This window comes from Mytilus galloprovincialis, chromosome 9 (genome assembly GCF_965363235.1).
Source record: "Mytilus galloprovincialis chromosome 9, xbMytGall1.hap1.1, whole genome shotgun sequence".
In the NCBI taxonomy this organism is placed as follows: Eukaryota; Metazoa; Mollusca; class Bivalvia; order Mytilida; family Mytilidae; genus Mytilus; species Mytilus galloprovincialis.
In genome coordinates, this window is record NC_134846.1 from 40,376,466 (window position 1) to 40,398,448 (window position 21,983).

Below are 21,983 nucleotides of genomic sequence, written 5' to 3' on the forward strand. Positions count from 1 at the left end.
GGTTATGGAAAAACCGAAAACACTTTTGTTGAAATAAAGGAACCGGAATAAGTTCAGAAAAAATGGCAGTCCAAGGTTTTGATATCATCCTATATTTGCTCAAAATGATGAGATTTGCAACAATTATATGTTATATCGACACTTAACTTCTAAACGAAAACAGGCTGGTTATTTTTTTACTCTCACTTCGTTAATGGTAGAGTTAACTACTAAAATTTTGATACTTTAAACTGGTTTACCAGTGGCACAGTTGGAAGCTGTACTAATCCACAGCAGGAAGATTGCATGTTCGAATCTCAATTTCAAAAAGACAGTCATGGATATATGCAAAACTCAACTTAAAAGCAATGTTTGTTTGTTTTTAAAGAATATGTGTCCTAATTATACCCCCCCCCTTCTACCACCCCAACATTATGGGCCCATACACCAAGTTATTATTGCTAATTCATTGAATCTTTACTGAATGGATGACTCGTTCTCAAGTAACGGTGCGATATGTAGACGGCGTACAGACAGACAGACAGACAGACGGACGGACGGACGGACGGACGGACAGACAGACAGACAGACAGACAGACGGATGCCGGACATTTGTATACCATAATAATTCCCGTCAAAATTTTGACGGGCGTATAAAAATTACATGTACTGTGACCTTATTTTCTTCGAAAGGATAATTAGGGTTTATGTTTATTTCTTATATAACATAAAACTATTAGCCCCATTGCGACTTGCAAATTTATATGATAGATATAGGAAGATGTGGTGTGAGTGCCAATGAGACAACTCTCCATCCAAATAAAAATTTATAAAAGTCAACCATTAAAGGTCAATGTACGGCCTTCAACGCGGAGCCTTGGCTGACACCGAACAACAAGCTATTACGGGCCCTAAAATTACTGGTGTCAAACCATTTAAGATATTCACTTATTTCAACAATCAATATCATTATATTCTGGTCAATTATGTATCAAACTTGTTATTCTTACATTTCATAGATGCACTGTGTACATTTCCAGCAGACTTGAGGGGCTCATGGATTAGTGCAGAACAAGGAGTATTTAGGTTTACAGAAAATGAACTTTCTGGTTATAAAATATCCCTGACTAAAACATTTAATTCGTCTGATTTTGAGTGCAATACTCTTTCCAATGATCAGTATTATATAAGGTAAGTTAATTGTTTACCGCCAAAGAAAATTAAAGATAAAAAAAAAAACACAAACTTTTTATACTTGAAAACAGCAGTAGTGTAATCAAAATCATAATTGAAAAACACCGGTACCATGACCCAATTCAAAGGATAAATAGAAGAAACAATATGCTCAAAGCCCTAGATACTCATAACACGATATCATTTGCCATACAGATCGCGATCAAAACTGTAGATGAACTTAGCTGCTATAAAAGGACGACTGCCTTTAACTAATAAATGGTAAATCAAATTAAATAATAAGCCATTAACACAGATAGGATGACGGGATGTCAAAAAAAAACAAAAACCATTATATGCGTAATATATATTTGTAGCTTGTTTTTCAACGAATTAAACGAGATGTGAATTTATGAAATATCAACTAAATTAAATAATTAAAAAAGAGTATACAAATATCATTGTGAAGGCTAGTTGCATTTTGTTATATACATATAGCAAAACATGTTTTCCATGTTAACAAATATAGTACTTGTACAAAAAAGACATGCGTACATTTTTTTTTGTATCATGTGAACAACCAAGTAAAATTTTCGATCCTTTTAATAAACTTATTCTGAAAGGTTACAAATTAGATCTTAAAATATTGTTTTATTGGTAATAATATTTATTTGTTTTCAGTAAATTGTCAAATGTTTTACACATATGCACATTCATGAACCTACAATGTGTCGATACCTGTATCTTAGCATTGCACAAGGTCGTGCTTCTCTCTGACTATTTATGACGTCTTATACTTAATCAATTGGATGTTGGGATCTGTGTGTGTTTTTTGTTGATGGAATGTTCAAGTACACGGCCACGACCACTCTATGTTTTTATAAGATATATTTCTATATGTATCTATCTGCTGAGTTAAGCTGTTAGTTTTCTCGTTTTAATTGTTTTACATGTGACATTTTTGAGCCTCTCATAGCTGACTATGAGGAATGGGATTTGTTCATTGTTTAAAGCCGTATGGTGATCTATAGTTGTTAATGTATATGTCCATCAGTCTCTTGTATAGAGTTGTCTCATTTGCAGTCACATTATATCTTCTTTTTTATACATATGCATCAGCTATCAATCAAAAAATATTAAAAAATCTTCCAAAAATAACTAAGCAGCCCATGAATGATTTTAGTGATCAACCAATGTTTTTTTCATTATAGAGGTACTTCCGCGTTTGACCTTTTTGGTATTTCTCTAAGGCCACACATCTGTCTGCAGTTTAAGAAAATTACTACTGAAAAGTATAACTATTATGTTGCAACAGGTTAGTACACGAGTGTTTGTATAGATGTATGTGTGTTGGGATAAATTAAACATACCTCGGTAATATCTCGACTATAATGGGTTATGTACGAACGAGTATTCATCTTTGAACAATCGGTACACAAAAACACTGATCGTGTACAAAAACTTATATCAGTGACTCAGGGTAAAATATCAGTTGCTTATAATAACTGATCAACCCGGGTTGTTCTTACATGTTTTTATAGGATATTTTTCTATTTAAAACTACTTGACAGTAACTTCCAGTACTTTCAGATCTTTACTTTGAGTCCTTTTTGTTTTGTTTTCAGGGATTTATAAATCTGTACTGTTATGTAGTATTACAGACAATTCAGTATAATGTTAATGTAAACAGATAAATATCAGCTATTTACACATAATCTTAACAGATCTTAATTGACCGAAACCGCAATGTCTGAAAAGAACTTATTATTCCGCATTTGAAAAATCTATAAATTGACTGACAGACTGAGATGACGTATGACTGTAATGTGCAGTCTTTTAATAGATGTTAAGACGATAGTTTTAAATCAATATTTATTTACCGGTGGACAAAAAAAAACAATGTATAAATTCGTTTGATGAAAGATAGTGGCACGTTGGAGTCATGTGAAAACGAATTAATGAATACACGCATACTCTAATATACTACATGTATGATTCCATTTTAAAATTATTTCATTTTTTGAATTCAGCAATAGAAGCTACGACTAATAACAGAATTTACATAAAAAATGATAATGAACATGTGACACACGATGATGTGTGTAACAGACAAACCCCTTTTGAACTAGGAACCTATGTTATGCTGATAAGAATAGGTATGTTTTACAGAAAATAACATTTGATTATATTATATTTATATATGCTGTTTATTTTTACGGTAAATAATAAGTTTGCAAACCAAATCCATTCTGTTTGTTCAAACTGTTTGCTACTGTACACGTAAACTATGTTCGAATTTCATTCAGCGCTGAAAACAATATCATTAAATAGATACATGTATATTATACTGTACAGCAAAAAATAGACTTGTCTCAGTGCTTACTCTTAAAATTAACCCAGGTTTCGACAGTCCTCGCTTTCAAAACTTATCATCATATTGTTTTGTAAATCTTTAGTGCAAGTAAACAAATGATTTCGGACATTTAAAAGTTTATAATACATTGTACTTACTTTGTTGAATTAATAACTTATGGATATATTGTAAAATCAAATACATAGTTGTTTGTGAATGAAAAATAATAAATGGCATTTGTGAACAACAACCTTCACGGCCGACACTCGGCTAACCGAGAGATTGGTCGGTTAATCTATATTGAGTATGCGGCTATATCGGCAGTGGGTCTGTTAATCGGGTTGGCTAAAGTCTGTTAATCAGGTGTTATCGAGAAAATCATTGAAAACTCAGAATGTTTCATTGTATTACCTTTTAAATATATGTTTATCATAAAAAATATTTATGTCTGACAAAACTATTCAATGTACTGAATCCAGTGGTGTAATTATTATTTTTCTAGCTTCTATGTACGATCTATAAAATGAAAAGGCACATTACTCATCAGTAAATTTATACACATTTTACACACACAAAATGTACACAAAATGACACTTGGGTTGAATTTACTTGCATGCACTATTTTGAACATCGAAAAGAGACAGGCATTATGAGTGTTAACCAAATTTATATCATTTTGTGAAAAATCTACACGAAAATCTGTATTTTGGTGACATAAATCAATCTTTATTAAAAACCTGGTCTGTTAATGGGTCGGATGTATAAAACCCGGTCTGTTAATTAGTCTGTTAAGAGTTATGAATGACAATAAAAGTATAATTTTATTACTTTATGGTGTGTTCATTTGGTAGGCTCAAGACGAGCGTCTAAAATATACGGAAACAACACTTGAGCAATGGAACATAAAATATATACGGAAACAAAACATGAGCAATGGAATATAAAATATACGGAACAAAACACATGAACAATAACAATGTAGGCAATGGATATTGAAAATTGATAAAAATGGTTTCAAAAAGTGTTAAATTAAAGTAAAATTGATGTTATCCGAGAATGGTCGCATATATCATGTGGATTCTCTTTATTTGTCATGAATGACACCAATTTGTCATCTACATTGGTAACCAGTATATAAATCAGAGATTAACGTCGTAATGTAACTAAACATCAGTATATTGGAATGCCTAAATATAAAGAATAGAGAAAGAATAATGGGTAAGATAAATAAAATGTAGAGAAAAGTAACATAACCATTTAAAGAATACAGAAATAAACAACACCCCCCAATCCGTACCCTCATGGTATACACGAGAATCTGGATGGAGATACAGAATACAAAATAAAAGATAAGGACAGTAGAGAGTGATGCATTGCTAAAAAAGAGAAGAAAACAAATTGTTTAAGAATAAAGACTTGAAACCCCCCTGGGTGTTGAAACAGTAACGGATTGCGATGTACTCATATTGGTGACAAATGCTTGACGTTTACATGTGGACACCTGCAGTTCTCCTCTGCACATATGTAGAAAAGGAACTAAACGGAATAAAATGAATTAAATTTTAATACAACCAAATGTAGCTGCATTCGCTCCTTTCCATTTACTTCTTTAAAATGATTTGTAAACAACAGATGATTAAGTAATACAAGAAAAAAAACAATTGGATGATGCTGAGGAATTAGGATTAAGGTGGTACCGAACACTTTCACTAAAATCAATGTGGTTCGTTTAATTTGGATAAAATTTTGACAAAGTATTTAATTTGAACCTTTAACAGAAATATAAAAATTTCAAAAAATTTGAACCAACCGTTTTGTCAGAAATATTAACTGGTTATATAGAAGTTTGACAAACACCAATTTTGATCTTCGAGAAGCTTGTTATTCCCTTTACAACACAACGTAATTAAAACGTATCACTGACTTTACAGAGTTATCTCCCTGTAGTGTTGGGTACCACCTAAACGTCCAGTGACAATTAAATGTCATGTGCATATGAAAACGACAACACGTTATATATGTACCCTGGGTTGTATAAGAAATGGGGGGGGGGGGGGTAGATAAAACTAGCTGACATGGTTTAAATTAAAGTAAGGTCACTAAATTCCCCGATTCAAATAATTTGGAAAAAGTTGCTGGAGGGTCTTCAACAATAAAAGAATCAATAATACCGTAAAACAGGGTCAAGATAGTCCCTCAGTAGTGTCGACTGAAGCAGAACTAGTACTTAAAGTACAATCTGTCACTATATTTAAATCTAGTCATAAAAAGTAACCATAGCCTAAGCACAATACGATTAAGACAAAAACAGACAGATCCTGTATTAATGATTATGAGAATTACGGTTTTTGCTTTATCCTACATATCCATAAAACCTAAAAGTCTTAAATCACAATGAATCTATGTTTTTGCTTTGAGACCAGATTATTGTCGGAAAATAGCAAACAATTAATTGCGTTTTAATGTAAGAAAGAGTCCGGGAAACTTTACGAATGGACGATTTTTCGTAATTATTCTCAGAGCATTTTTTCTCCTTGAGCGGCCCCCAAATCCCTAGTCAAATTTTTGTAGTCTCGCTCCGCTCGGCGAATATATTTTGCCTCACTATTAGAAGAGGATAGTTACGGCCCTGTTCAGTAAAATGCAAAGAAAGTCAAAATAAAAATGCTTTTACTGGAAGGATAGTGTTGCATCGTATTATTATTTTTTGTCGAGCCTTCGACTTTAATCGAAAAAGCGAGACTAAGCGATCCTACATTCCGTCGTCGTCGGTGTCATCGTTGTCGGCGGCGTCCACAAATATTCACTCTGTGGTTAAAGTTTTTGAAATTTTAATAACTTTCTTGAACTATACTGGATTTCTAACAACCTTGGACAGAAGCTTGTTTATGATCATATTAAGATAGTATCCAGAAGTAAATTTTGTAAAAATAAAATTCCATTTTTTCCGTATTTTACTTATAAATCATGGACTTAGTTTGTTCTGCGGGGAAACATTACATTCACTCTGTGGTTAAAGTTTTTAAAGTTTTAATAACTTTCTTAAACTATCCTTAGTTTGTACCAAACATGGACAGAAGTTTGTTTATGATCATAAGATAGTATCGAGAAGTAAATTTTGTAATTAAGTAAATCCATTTTTTCCGTATTTTACTTATAAATCATGGACTTAGTTTGTTCTGCGGGGAAACATTACATTCACTCTGTGGTTAAAGTTTTTAAAGTTTTAATAACTTTCTTAAACTATCCTTAGTTTGTACCAAACATGGTAAATTTTGTAATTAAGTAAATCCATTTTTTCCGTATTTTACTTATAAATCATGGACTTAGTTTGTTCTGCGGGGAAACATTACATTCACTCTGTGGTTAAAGTTTTTAAAGTTTTAATAACTTTCTTAAACTATCCTTAGTTTGTACCAAACTTGGACAGAAGCTTATTTATGATCATAAGATAGTATCCAGAAGTAAATATTGTAAAAAGATAACTCCATTTATTCTGTATTTTACTTTTAAATGGACTTAGATTTTCTTCCAGTTAACATTACATACAGTCTGCAGTTAAAGTTTTCAAAACATTTATTAGATTCATTCTCTATCCTAAATTTTTACTAAACTTGCACAGAAGCTTCTTACAATCATAAGATAGTATCAAGAGGAATATTTTTATTGATTTTTTTCCTCATTTTTGTTGCGCCTGCGATTTACAGTAAAAGTAGGCGAGACACTGGGTTCCGCGGAACTCTTACAATATTTTTTTTTACTCAAGAACATCTCATTTTTAACATTTTCAATGGGAAAATATAAAGGTAGCACAACTATTTTCGTGGCTAAATAACTCTTAACTGACACAATTTCAATTGTCCAACCCATTAACAGACTTTATTCACATAATTTTCACTAAAACGTGGTATTACTCACGTTATATTACAATTATGAAATATTTACTAATGTCAATTTATATTTAAGAACCAAAGTAGAATTTTGTGTCTTTTAAATGATATCTAAAATTGTCTGTTTCGCCTTTTATTAAAAAATTGCTATGCGTGTAATCATAAATACTACATACTTGCGCGACGCCTTTTACTTTTACTGAAAACTGCGCAGACTATGAAATGTTTTTAAAGGTGGAAAATGTTCTTTGATAGATATCATTTTGTCAGACACTTTTCTTTTTTTGATTTAATTCTTATAATATGCCAAAAATCTGTATATTTGATCGAGTTTAACATTAAATTGTGCGTTTTACTCTCAACAGACGTATAGCCAACCCGATTAACAGACCCACTGCCGATATATAGCCGCATACTCAATATAGATTAACCGACCAATCTCTCGGTTAGCCGAGTGTCGGCCGTGACCTTGCAGTACATTAAAAAAAACTCAAGCAATTATGACACTGTGTCTAAACCACACCGGCAGAATTTGCTCGGACTCGATGGTATCTAACATCCGGCACAATGACGGAACACCAATAGACAAAAGAAAGGTAGGTTTCTCCTTATTATTTTTTTTTTTTATGATATCGAAGAATATATATACATATACAACTATTTTCTATTGTGAGATGCAATATTTTCTACAACCGTTCTATATTAACGGAGAAATAAGTCAAAATGCATGTCAAAATGACGAATTGAGTGAACCTTGCCTCGAAATTGTTTAATTTCTCGTTAAATTGTTCACATTGTACGGAAAGAAAGGTACGGGAAGATAGATATTGACACGGAGATTGCAAATTTAGTTATTATGAGCATCTCCATATTTCTATCTCTGTGTATGGAACGAAAGAAATGGGTCATGCCAAAATGGAACTGGCCGGTTTCGTCAATGTATACAACCGGTTTCGTCATAGATTTCAAAATGCATAACCCGGTTTGGTCAAAAAAAAAATCATAATTGCATTACATTATAATTGATTATTTAACTTCAGCGTTCAAAAGGAGTTTTGTGGGTCGTTGGAAAACAAGTTCGTTCACCGGACAACGGCTTATTATTTATATGAGTCTCGGATTCAAATAAATAATAAGCAAAAACTTGAATTCCTACTCTTATAGAACACAAATATTTTAATTTACTTTGCATTCCGAAATTTTTTAACAGCATATTGAGATTAAAGCTCTCTAAATATGCGTTTTCTATATGAGTTATGGGAAAATATGTTGAACATGTTTAAACTTGAAATTAAAGTTTACGGTCTTAAAAATCGAAACACACAATTGATATGTGATTTTCTCGCACAAAAGGATGGACACCTTTATAAGTAATCTAATCATTCTATGTATGTAATCTTTTCTACAATCGTTAAAAATAAATCTTCTTAAGATTTAAACGTTGATAATAAGACAACTGTATATATGCATGCATAATCGACATAGAAAATGAATGTAGGATTACAACTACCATGCATTAAAATATTTTTTTTTATCCCTTATTGTAACTTTACTGCTATGTACAAATTAGTATAATAGTCTCAGGTCATCGACAAAATTCAATAATAAACACTGGACACTTTAAATTTGCAAAACACTCATTTGCAAATCCGCCGCCGCCTCAAATAAGAGCTACAGTGTCATGTATATAACCAAAATGTGCGGAATTACATGGGATTCAATAATTTCATTAGTTTTCTACTGTTACTATTATATTTATTTTGCTATTTGATTTATAAAAACATGGGATTTTCAATATCCCATGGGACAGGGCAAAATCCCATGGGATTTACCATTATCCCATGGGATTTTGGTTAAATCCCATGGGATTTTTTTTGGTCCCATGGGATAATTGTAGTCCCATGGGATATTTGTTGTCCCATGGGACAAAAAAAATCCCATGGGATTATTATTATCCCATTGGATTTTTAATATCCCATGGGACAAAATAAAACCCTATGGGATTCAAATTATAAATATATAGATATAAATATACAGTATGTGTATGTTGCAATGAATGCTGTTTGGTAGTAAAAAGTTTTAAATGTATACAAGTTTTTTTATATTTTATTAAAAAAAAATTCATTTTGTCACAAACATGTTTTTTATTTGTTAATATGACAATAAAGATTATAATTCTGATTTTGGAATGTATAATAAAATTTAAGGTCAAAGATTAAAGTTCTTTCACTGAAACAAAATGATGACATGTTTAAATAAATGAAAAAAATATTGTTTTGAAACCTTTGTCTTGTTTATTTTATAATGAAAAATAGAACTGAAAAAAATATTTCATATTCTGACTGAATAGTTTACTCTTTTCATGAAGTAAGGTTTTCTTTGTTATAATTTCATTGCAATACATGATTGAATATGCAAACAATTTGAATTATATACCTTTGTGGTGTACATAATATTATGCTTATATTTGCAAATTTAAAATTTAAACACTTTTTGTGTTAAAGTTTTAGTTTTCTTTTTCGCTGCTTGCTATGTACAGTTATTCAGTCCACTATATAAGAGTCAAGTCAATAAATTATTTCATCCACTAGAATATTCCTGCAATTCTTAGACAAAACATTTTTCAATCTGTTCTTCAAAGATCCTCCTCGGTACATCTTTATTGGATGGAGCGATTCAAATGAGAAGACAAAGCAGGTTTATTTCGACAACAACATACTAATATTTTTTTCATTCGTTCCTTCTTTCAATTGAAAATTACATTGTTGCATTTACATGATCAAGTTCTTGAGCATCTATGATCGTGATGATATGACTCCTTTTTGTTTATAGTCATTATGTTGAAATTTCCTTTTTCTATTTAATGTAGAAAAAAACATTCCATTTCAAATTAATAAAAAAAAGTCGCACTGTTGAGAAAAATATCATCTTCCAAGTTTTCTGTTCAGTATTGATCTGTTGAATGATGACCATGAAAACCGAGATGTCTGACCTACTAATACACAAAACTCAAAAATTATCAGTCAAGAGAAATACAGCAATAAAATTACTATTTTATCATGTTTATGAACATTTTAATAAACTTTCATTTAAATATCTGTTGTTAGTACTCTTATTTCAGTGCTTTGTGTCTAGGATTTCGGGGGCGGATCCAGACATTTTAAAAAGGGGGGGTTCCTAACCCAGGACAAAGGGGGGGGTTCCAATCATATGTCCCCATTCAAATGCATTGATCGTTAAAAAAAAAGGGGGGTTCCAACCCCCGGAACCCCCCCTCTGGATCCGCGCCTGAATTTACATATTACTGGTTATTGTTTGGTTCCTTGTTGCAGTCTTTTGAGTTAAGCCCATTGCAACAAATTTTTACAATTTGTTCAAATGTTGTGCTGTTATTAAAATCAAAGTCCGGTATAGCGTTTGCTTATTGTCAAAGGCTGTACAGTGAACTATTTTTGTTAAATTAAGGGGGCTCACAGGTTTCAATCAATTTTTTTTCTTAATACATGTAATATAGGGTTACGCTATATTTTTCTATAAATGAACTTTATCTTACACTTTATAGAAAAATAGAAAAATTAAATTAAAACAAAAGGCTCTAAAAAGCCTGTGTCGCTCACCTTGGTCTATGTGCATATTAAACAAAGGACACAAATGGATTCATGAAGTTCTTACTTTACTGAACAATTTTGCTTCTTACAATTATATCTATAATGAACTTTGCCCATTAGTAACAGAGAACTATATTTGGTAAAAATTTACATAAATTTACCAAATTAATGAAAATTGTTAAAAATTGACTATAAAGGGCAATAACTCCTTAAGGGGTCAATTGACCATTTAGGTCATGTTGACTTATTTGTAGATCTTACTTTGCTGAACATTATTGCTGTTTACAGTTTATCGCTATCTATAATAGTATTCAAGATAACCAAAAACGGCAAAATTTCTTTAAAAATTACCAATTGGAGGGCAGCAACCCAACAACCAGTTGTCCAATTCATCTGAAAAATTCAGGGCAGATAGATATTGACTTGATTAACAATTTTACTTCTTGTCAGATTTGCTCTAAATGCTTTGGTTTCATAGTTATAAGCCAAAAACTGCATTTTACCCCTTTGTTCTATTTTTAGCCGTGGCAGCCATCTTGGTTGGTTAACCAGGTCACGCCACACATTTTTTAAACAAGATACCCCAAAGATGATTGTGGCCAAGTTTGGATTAATTTGGCAAATTAGTTTCAGAGGAGAAGATTTTTGTAAAAGATTACTTTAATTTACGAAAAATGGTTAAAAATTGAGTATAAAGGGCAATAACTCCTAAACGGGTCAACTGACCATTTTTGTCATGTTGACTTATTTATAGATCTTACTTTGCTGAACATTATTGCTGTTTACAGTTTATCTCTATCTATAATAATATTCAAGATAATAACCAAAAACAGCAAAATTTCCTCAAAATTTCCAATTCAGGGGCAGCAACCCAACAACCGATTGACCGATTCATCTGAAAATTTCAGGGCAGATAGATCTTGACCTGATAAACATTTTTACCCATGTCAGATTTGCTCTAAATGCTTTGGTTTTTGAGTTATAAGCCAAAAACTGCATTTTACCCCTATGTTCTATTTTTAGCCGAGGCGGCCATCTTGGTTGGTTGACAGGGTCACGCCACACATTTTTTAAACTAGATACCCCAATGATGATTGTGGTCAAGTTTGGTTCAATTTGGCCCAGTAGTTTCAGAGGAGAAGATTTTTGTAAAAGTTAATGATGACGGACGACGACGACACCGGACGCCGGACGCCAAGTGATGAGAAAAGCTCACTTGGCCCTTTGGGCCAGGTGAGCTAAAAATGGGGACACCATTCAATCACACTCACAATCCGCCTTTAAAAGAAGCATATATATACATTTTTGTAAATGTACTTTTTTTTCTGTTTAACTAAGGTAATTTTGAAATGAAAAAAAAACTTAATTACAGAAATCGCTTAAATTTTACAATAGTTTAGTTTAAGTAAAGTTAGTTGAAAATGATAGTAAAAAATATAGGTCACTGATGAGCTAAAAAAGATATTACAATTCTCATGCCAAAAAATGGCATTTCTGCACCAAAGGGAGATAATTTGGAGCTTTTTCAATGATATATACATTTTAAAAGTTGTCTGGGGCCAAAACGAATTGATTTTTTAGAATGATTTCTGTACCATATGAAAGAGTAACAAGAGTGCACACGCTGAAATGTCTCGCCTTCTATATTAATCATTGATATTATGTTGATAGTCCTAAGTATACAGCTTTATTACAACTGTCTCATTAACTTAACATTAACCAAAATAACTAAACAAAGACCAATGAACCATGAAAATGAGGTCAAGGTCAGATGAACCATGCCAGGCAGACATGTAAAGCTAACAATGCTTCTATACAACATATATAGTTGACCTAAAAATTGACCAAAACACAAAAAATTAACACTGTGCAATGAACCGTGAAAATGAGGTCATGGTCAAAAGAAACCTGCCCTACTGACATAAAGATCATAACATATGTCCATACACCAAATATAGTTGACCTATGGCATATAGTATTAGATAAATAGACCAAAACTCAAAAACTTAACTTTGACCACTGAACCATGAAAATGAGGTCAAGGTCACATGACATCTGCCCGCTAGACATGTACACCTTACAATCATTCCATACAACAAATATAGTAGACCTATTGCATATAGTATGAAAAAAACAGACCAAAACACAAAAATTTAACTATAACCACTGAACCATGAAAATGAGGTCAAGGTCACATGACATCTGCCCGCTAGACATGTACACCTTACAATCATTCCATACAACAAATACAGTAGACCTATTGCATATAGTATGAAACTAGAGGCTCTAAAGAGCCTGTGTCGCTCACCTTGGTCTATGTGAATATTAAACAATATTGGACACAGATGGATTCATGACAAAATTGTGTTTTGGTGATGGTGATGTGTTTGTAGATTTTACTTTACTAAACATTCTTGCTGCTTACAATTATATCTATATCACAGTACTTTCTGTGGAAAATGTTATTGAAAATCTTCAAATTTTAAGAAAATTGTTAAAAATTGACTATGAAGGGCAATAACTCCTTAGGGGGTCAATTGACTATTTTGGTCATAGCGACTTATTTTTAGTTCTTACTTTGCTGTACATTATTGCTGTTTACAGTTTATCTCTATCTATAATAATATTCAAGATAACAAAAAAACAGCAAAATTTCCTCAAAATTACCAATTCAGGGGCAGCAACCTAACAACCGATTATCTGATTCATCTGAAAATTCCAGGGCAGATAGATCGTGACCTGATCAACAATTTTACTTCCTGTCAGATTTGCTCTTAATGCTTTGGTTTTTGAGTTATAAGCCAAAAACTGCATTTTACCCCCATGTTCTATTTTTAGCCATGGCAGCCATCTTGGTTTGTTGGCCGAGTTACCGGACACATTTTTTTAACTAGATACCCCAATGATGATTATGGCTAAGTTTGGTTAAATTTGGCCCAGTAGTTTCAGAGGAGAAGATTTTTCTAAAAGATTACTAAGATTTATGAAAAATGTTTAAAAATTGACTATAAAGGGCAATAACTCCTAAAGTGGTCAACTGACCATTTTGGTCATGATGACTTATTTGTAGATCTTACTTTGCTGAACATTATTGCTGTTTACAGTTTATCTCTATCTATAATAATATTCAAGATAACAACCAAAAACAGCAAAATTTCCTTAAAATTACCATTTCAGGGGCAGCAACCCAACAACGGAATGTCTGATTCATCTGAAAATTTCAGGGCAGATAGATCTTGACCTGATGAACAATTTTACCCCTGTCAGATTTGCTCTAAATGCTTTGGTTTTTGAGTTATAAGCCAAAAACTGCATTTTACCCCTATGTTCTATTTTTAGCCATGGCGGCCATCTTGGTTGGTTGGGCAGGTCACCGGACACATTTATTAAACTAAATACCCCAATGATGATTATGGCCAAGTTTCGTTAAATTTGGCCCAGTAGTTTCAGAGGAGAAGATTTTTCTAAAAGATTACTAAGATTTACGAAAAATGGTTAAAAATTGACTATAAAGGGCAATAACTCCTAAAGTGGTCAACTGACCATTTTTGTCATGTTAACTTATTTGTAGATCTTACTTTGCTGAACATTATTGCTGTTTACAGTTTATCTCTATCTATAATAATATTCAAGATAATAACAAAAAACAGCAAAATTTCCTTAAAATTACCATTTCAGGGGCAGCAACCCAACAACAGAATGTCCGATTCATCTGAAAATTTCAGGGCAGCTAGATCTTGACCTGATGAACAATTTTACCCCATGTCAGATTTGCTCTAAATGCTTTGGTTTTTGAGTTATAAGCCAAAAACTGCATTTTACCCCTATGTTCTATTTTTAGCCATGGCGGCCATCTTGGTTGATTGGGCGGGGCACCGGACACATTTTTTAAACTAGATACCCCAATGATAATTATGGCCAAGTTTGGTTAAATTTGGCCCAGTAGTTTCAGAGGAGAAGATTTTTCTAAAAGATTACTAAGATTTACGAAAAATGGTTAAAAATTGACTATAAAGGGCAATAACTCCTAAAGGGGTCAACTGACCATTTGGGTCAGGTTGACTTATTTGTAAATCTTACTTTGCTGAACATTATTGCTGTTTACAGTTTATCTCTATCTATAATAATATTCAAGATAATAACCAAAAACAGTAAAATTTCCTTAAAATTACCAATTCAGGGGCAGCAACCCAACAACGGGTTGTCCAATTCATCTGAAAATTTCAGGGCAGATAGATCTTGACCTGATGAACAATTTTACCCCAGTCAGATTTGCTCTAAATGCTTTGGTTTTTGAGTTATAAGCCAAAAACTGCATTTTACCCCTATGTTCTATTTTTAGCCATGGCGGCCATCTTGGTTGGTTGACCGGGTCACCAGACACATTTTTTAAACTAGATACCCCAATGATGATTGTGGCCAAGTTTGGTTAAATTTGGCCCAGTAGTTTCAGAGGAGAAGATTTTTGTAAAAGTTAACGACGCCAGACGACGACGGACGACAGACGACGGACGACAGACGACGGACGACGGACGCCAAGTGCTGAGAAAAGCTCACTTGGCCCTTTGGGCCAGGTGAGCTAAAAAACAGACCAAAACACAAAAATTTAACTATAACCACTGAACCATGAAAATGAGGTCAAGGTCAGATGACACCTGCCAGTTGGACATGTACACCTTACAGTCCTTCCATACACCGAATATACAAGCCCTATTGCTTATAGTATCTGAGATACGGACTTGACCACCAAAACTTAACCTTGTTTACTGATCCATGAAATGAGGTCGAGGTCAAGTGAAAACTGTCTGACAGACATGAGGACCTTGCAAGGTACGCACATATCAAATATAGTTATCCTATTACTTATAATAAGAGAGAATTCAACATTACAAAAAATCTGAACTTTTTTTTCAAGTGGTCACTGAACCATGAAAATGAGGTCAAGGACTTTGGACATGTGACTGACGGAAACTTCGTAACATGAGGCATCTATATACAAAGTATGAAGCATCCAGGTCTTCCACCTTCTAAAATATAAAGCTTTTAAGAAGTTAGCTAACACCGCCGCCGTAGCCGCCGTAGCCGCCGCCGCCGCCGGATCACTATCCCTATGTCGAGCTTTCTGCAACAAAAGTTGCAGGCTCGACAAAAACTAATAAAGTTATAAATAAAATTAGTTATGAAAAAAAAAAAATTTTAATATTTTTCTGAAATTTTTATACCCTCGAGCCTCCTTAAACATTGTTAAATGTCATTTTATCTCTATTGGAGAAAAGTCTTATTTGAAATCATACTGCTTCTTATTTTTATATCAAACCAGCCATATAATGCCTGTCCAATATCAGGAGCTTGTACATAGTTCAGTGGTTGATGTTGGTTCATATCCGTCATTTTTGTTTTTCATAATATTTTGTTTTTCTATAAATTAGTCTGGTATATTTGAAGTTTGAATTGATGCTTTGTTTCAAATTTTGTCAGTGTTGTCTTTTATAGATTACTATATCATGTATAGGGTATGAGTTTTTTCATTACTAACAGGTCATCATTGGCCTCTAATAAGTAATTACAATGCTTACATCCACTTAATTGAACTCTGATGGATAGTTTTCTCATTTATCGTACCACATCTTATTTTAATAAATATTTAATCATTACTCAAGGGCTAAAACTTTTTTCAACAGTGGACTTACCATTTAGGCTTTGTTGACCTTTGTAAATCTATTTTTGTTGATAATTTCTTCTGTTTATAGTTTCCCTTTTATATCTTTAATATTCTTGCCCTACACATAAAAGGGTAAACAATATCGTTTAATGACAAAAATAACTACTAATACATAAAAAGTAGGCAACTGAAAATTTTGCCTCATTTGTATATAACTTTGACTTGATTCTCATTCTTGCTGTTTAATATTATCATTGTTTTATGAAAATGAGGTCTTAGTAAAATTAACCTTGGCAAACAGATATCTTCTTTTTTTATATGACACCTTGCATTCATTTCGTACAACAAGTAGACCTTTGCTTATAATATCTGATAAAATGACAAAACCAAGAAAAAATCCCTGTGGTAAGACAAAATGTGCCATAATATTAGTCCAAATGATAATAAAGTCTTGCATGGCTATTCTGTTCTGTTCTGGTTTAGAAAATCCCTCCTTCAAAGGAGCACTTTGCACAATGACGAATAAATGTTTATATATATATATATATATACCTAAAAAGACATACTAGGTACGCCTCGTGAGATAAGTGTTGGTTACTGTCAAAGACCCTTACGCTTGCTTGGCGGATGGTTTTTAATTATGAAGACGAGTTCGTACTCCATGAAGAGCAAAGCAAAGCTTCCTTGTTATGTATTCTACAGTGTAGCAGGCATCCATGCATTTACATTTGCAACCACAAGCACATATAAAGCTACTAGGGTCCAATATAAAGTTAGTGTCTAGCTATTTCAACTTTTTTCTTGGACGCCGTCATAGTAAAAAAAAATCCTTTCAAGGTGTAATAATTGTTTGTATTACAAAAAGAAGAAACCTAAATTTATCTTACTTGTTAGTTGTTATGGGCTAACAAAAAAGATTTATTTAAAGTTGGTTATACATACATGTACAATACAACATAAGCTCTAGAGCTTTTATCCAACATATATATATATATGACAAGCACAATACATAAAACATAAGTTCATCACTGAGATAGTAGTCTCAGATAGAGGGAGACAGGGTCAACCACACCCCTATTCAATCTGAATGTAGGACAGAAAGTCACAGGACAAAAAGTCACGGTCAACAAGTCACAGACAAAAAGTCACAATTCAGTTTAGAGATTATTTTTCTTTGAACAAGAAAACACTTTTTTTTGTATTTTTCTTGAAGTTTTATTTAAGAAGCAATTAGTAATTAAAATTTATTCAATAAATATCAATAATAATCAAATAATTGTTATGAAACAAAATTTCAAAGTGGCTTGGTACTTAAATGGCTTCAATTTGCCAATAAATATGGCCCCATAAACATATCCTTTGCAAGATTAAAATCTAATACATTAATTCCATTTATCTTGTTTATCAAGCTCTATGAGCAATTTCCTTAAATTAAAAATGAATATATGTAATAAAAAGAAAATATTTCAAGATCTTTTTCATATATATTCAAACCAATTGTCAACAATTTGTTTGTGACTTTTTGTCCTATCAAATTTGTGACTTCATGTCCTATGACTTTTTGTCCTGCGACTTTCTGTCCGTTTACCTTCCATCTAAATCAGTAAACTGAATAATTGTTTTTTGCAGTAGTCCTGGTAACGAGTCGATATCTGTTATTAATCATGCATATTGCGAGTCAACACTTACACACCTTTTTTTCAGAATGTCAGCTAAAAACAAAGAATCACTGGTGATAGGGGAGTGTAACCGATGAATTGATCCTGAATCAGATAAGATTTTCCAAGTATTACGGAGTCGGAGAACCTCTTTATTTGATCACACTCACCGGGAGATTTAATAATGAGGCTACTAAAAACATTTCATTTTCCCATGTTCGCTGTTTTTCCCTATAATTATTTAAAGCTGAATAAAGCTATTTGAAAAATACATTAATTTGTGTTTTTTACTGCTACAAGATATTTGAATAAAATCACGTGAAAAAAATGCTAATTTCGCACCAGTTGCTGAGCAGAGATTCTCAGAATCATTTTAAGCCAGGAAATATATATACTAACTGTAAGAATAGAAATTCCCTGTAAAAAGGCAGTCAAATCTTAACAGAACTGTAACTTACTGATACATGTATCAAGTTCCAACACCTCACCCAGCACACTGAGTTAGCTAACTGGTGTGTGTCAGTCCATAGATGTATTACATCTATGGTCAGTCCTAGGTCAGTCTTATAATATAAAACTGCGTAGGTTCATATCGTTAGATTTATCGTTTGTTTGGATATTTTTAGGATCGTTGTAAAATTATATATCTTGAACTTTGTTAAAATACTATTTTAAATTTTTCAATTCGTAATATTTCATAATTTTGTCAAAGTGTACTTTTTAAAGTTTTAAATTTTAAAGATATAAAAATGAATATATATATATTATAAATATATTCCATTTTGATTTGAGGGAAATCTGTTTGAACTGTAATGACATGGTCAGTCAACTGATTTGTTGCAAAGCTGATTACAGGTAATTATAACATACAGCAATTTTCCATTACGACAGTGCGTGTACTCTCCGGTGTGTATAACGTAAAGTTTCTAGAGAACATCCTGTCTACGTATAATACAGATTGATGACATTACACAAAATTTCTTTTGTTAAATGTGCTTAGGTATCTGTGTCTATTCCCTATTTCAACAAAATCAATTATATGAAATAAAGAAGAAAAGTAGCTAATATCAACTTCAGTAACTAGTAACTGCGCATTGAGTAATCATAATTTCAATATTGCGTGAATCAACAAATGGAAGTTTTTAACGAATTTGACTGGCTATACAGCCCTTGCACGGTCGGTAATGAACCAACCCTTGACAAAACGTATACATGAAGGCCTATGTAAAAGTGTTTAAAAAGACCAATTCCTACTGGTTATATTTCACACTAGGACCTTAGATAACTAGAACTAAGCAGTGGTTGATCCAGAAATTTTCATAAGTGGGAACCCATTGACTGCCTAAGAGGGGGTCCCTGCCAGTCATGCTTCAGTGATTCCCTATATAATCTCCCATTTTCCAAGATTAGTGTGTGGGGGTGGGGCTGGAAAAAAACCTAAATCCGCCTCTGCTAATTGGGAAGTCATTTTGTCTGATGCACACATATAAATACCTATAATGTACAAAATGCTTCAAATATATGCATAGATAATAATGGTACGTCTAAAAACCGTTAAGGATCTCCTCGGTGCACGCAAGACATAAAAAGTCACTTAGGACATGTATTTTAGTGTTGAGGGTATTCATTCGATTCATAACTTATTTCATAATCTTGTAATTTTTGTTTTGATAAAATTTGAAATTTGAGACATAAATACATGTATTGAGACATATAATACATGTATTATATGTCTCTGATAAAATAAAACCAACTTTAAAGAAGTTATTTAAGTTTGAATCGGCTGTCACCTGTGTTTTGCATTGGGATGCCAAAAAATTAATGTTATTTACAAAAATTGCCAAAACCTGCAAATATATTTTAGGCAAAAAGAGACATTTATAAATCGATGATTTTTACACTAAACGCTTTTATAATTTGTTATAGAAATATTAATAAGTACATGTACATAGTTTTATCAGAGACATATAATATAATTGTATTATATGTCTCTGGTTTTATCAAGGATTTGTATAGTAACTATACACATCCTTGGTTTTATAAAGTCCTTCATTGCTTCAACCCCTTGGTGAAATTTAAAATGGCGAGACGATAATTAATAAACTATCTATCTATCGACATGCGCCGTTATTTAGGATTTTAGAATACGTCACGGATGACCGATGATCATTTTCAATACCAATCATCATTTGAATTTTGTCAATTGATCTTTAATGATTAGGGCTGATTGGTGATGACAAAGAATGTGTCTCTGTTGATGGTTATAAACACATAGAAGTAAACTTTACAAAAAAAAGTTTACTTGGAAAAAAATATAAAATTATATGAATATGCTAAATAAATTTTTCTTTGGTATGTAATAATCGAAGACGTTTAGAAATATAAAGAATCTTCACATAGTTGGGAAATTTTCTATTCAAGTTATATCATTTAAAAACGTTTAGAAATATAGATCTTTTTCGATGTACAATTTGGCCCGCTTGGAGATCTTAATAATTGTTTGCCTACTTTCGTCTATTTATATTGCTGAAATTCTTTAATAAAAATCTTGTACAAGTGTAATGCAGGAAAAGGGGGAAGAATCGCTTCTCTGTCGGGTTGTCTCCCCTTTCCCTCCAAAACGATTATAAAGTTATATATTGGGGGACTGGCATCTTTCACTTGGGGACTATTCTCGCTCGCTTTTATCTATACGGGGATTCTAACTTCTTTCGGAGAATCTGGGGAATACTAGCTCGCTCATATTCAGGTCTATGTAATACCTTCTACTGGCGTGTCCCTCATCCCGGACACTTTCTCCTTTCGAGGCCTGGCGCTGGTGAATAAAATACAATGATGTTTCAATTATTTATTCCAAACAGCTATCTACATTTAAGTGTGATATGTGATCTAAATAGTAAACTTTTTTATGTTAATGAAAATCTTTTATGAATTTAAGTTAAGTTTTAAATACGAAACTAAGTTATTAGATCAGAAGATAAATTCTTACTTTAAAATTTATTTGAAATAGTTGATACTTTAACAATTTACATACCTGGTGAATAAAATACAATGATGTTTCAATTATTTATTCCAAACAGCTATCTACATTTAAGTGTGATATGTGATGTTGGGAGGTTGCGGTCTTCCCTTTTTAACCCCAACATCACGGGCTGATTGGAATTATTTTATTCACCTATGAAATTTTAGCGTCAATTTTGAATTTTCTAAAGTTACTTTTTATTGGTCAACTATTCTCTTTTTATGTTATAGATTTATTTGATTGACATATATTGTATTTAGTTATGTAAAATCAATTAAAGGATTATCAAAATCTTTACTTACTTAACAGAATTATTAAGTGAACAATAGAAACACTTTAGGGTTATTTTCCTACGGCAAATTACAAACATTTTTATTCTTTTAAAAGATGACAGTTTATTTAATTTATTTCTCAAAGTCAGATTAATAGCAAAAGACCTCTAGAATTGAGATTAACTATATGTTATTTACAAAAAGACGAAACTATTTATAACTTAATCTTACGTCACCTACTTTGTCTTAGATCTTAATCAATGCAATATAATTCAATTTTATTTTATTTATAAGTTTATTTCTCTAAGTTTACTTTATATTATTTTCCTTTTGCAACATACAATTTTCCATCATTATACAAGCCCT

At 32.2% G+C, this 21,983-nt stretch overlaps 1 long non-coding RNA gene across 2 annotated transcripts; it reads right to left on the reverse strand.

Moving 5' to 3' along the window:
• Nucleotides 1-9,920: 9,920 nt before the first annotated feature.
• On the reverse strand, nucleotides 9,921-21,752 carry LOC143044997 (uncharacterized). Of its 2 annotated transcripts, none has more exons than XR_012968836.1 (3): nucleotides 18,254-18,581; nucleotides 16,694-16,783; nucleotides 9,921-10,387 (listed from the first exon to the last, which is right to left on the reverse strand). It is a non-coding gene; the product is annotated as an uncharacterized LOC143044997 (long non-coding RNA). The 2 variants fall into 2 exon arrangements; XR_012968835.1 differs by lacking the exon at nucleotides 18,254-18,581 and adding an exon at nucleotides 21,358-21,752 and having other exon boundaries at nucleotides 9,922-10,387.
• Between the last annotated feature and the right edge of the window lie 231 nt (nucleotides 21,753-21,983).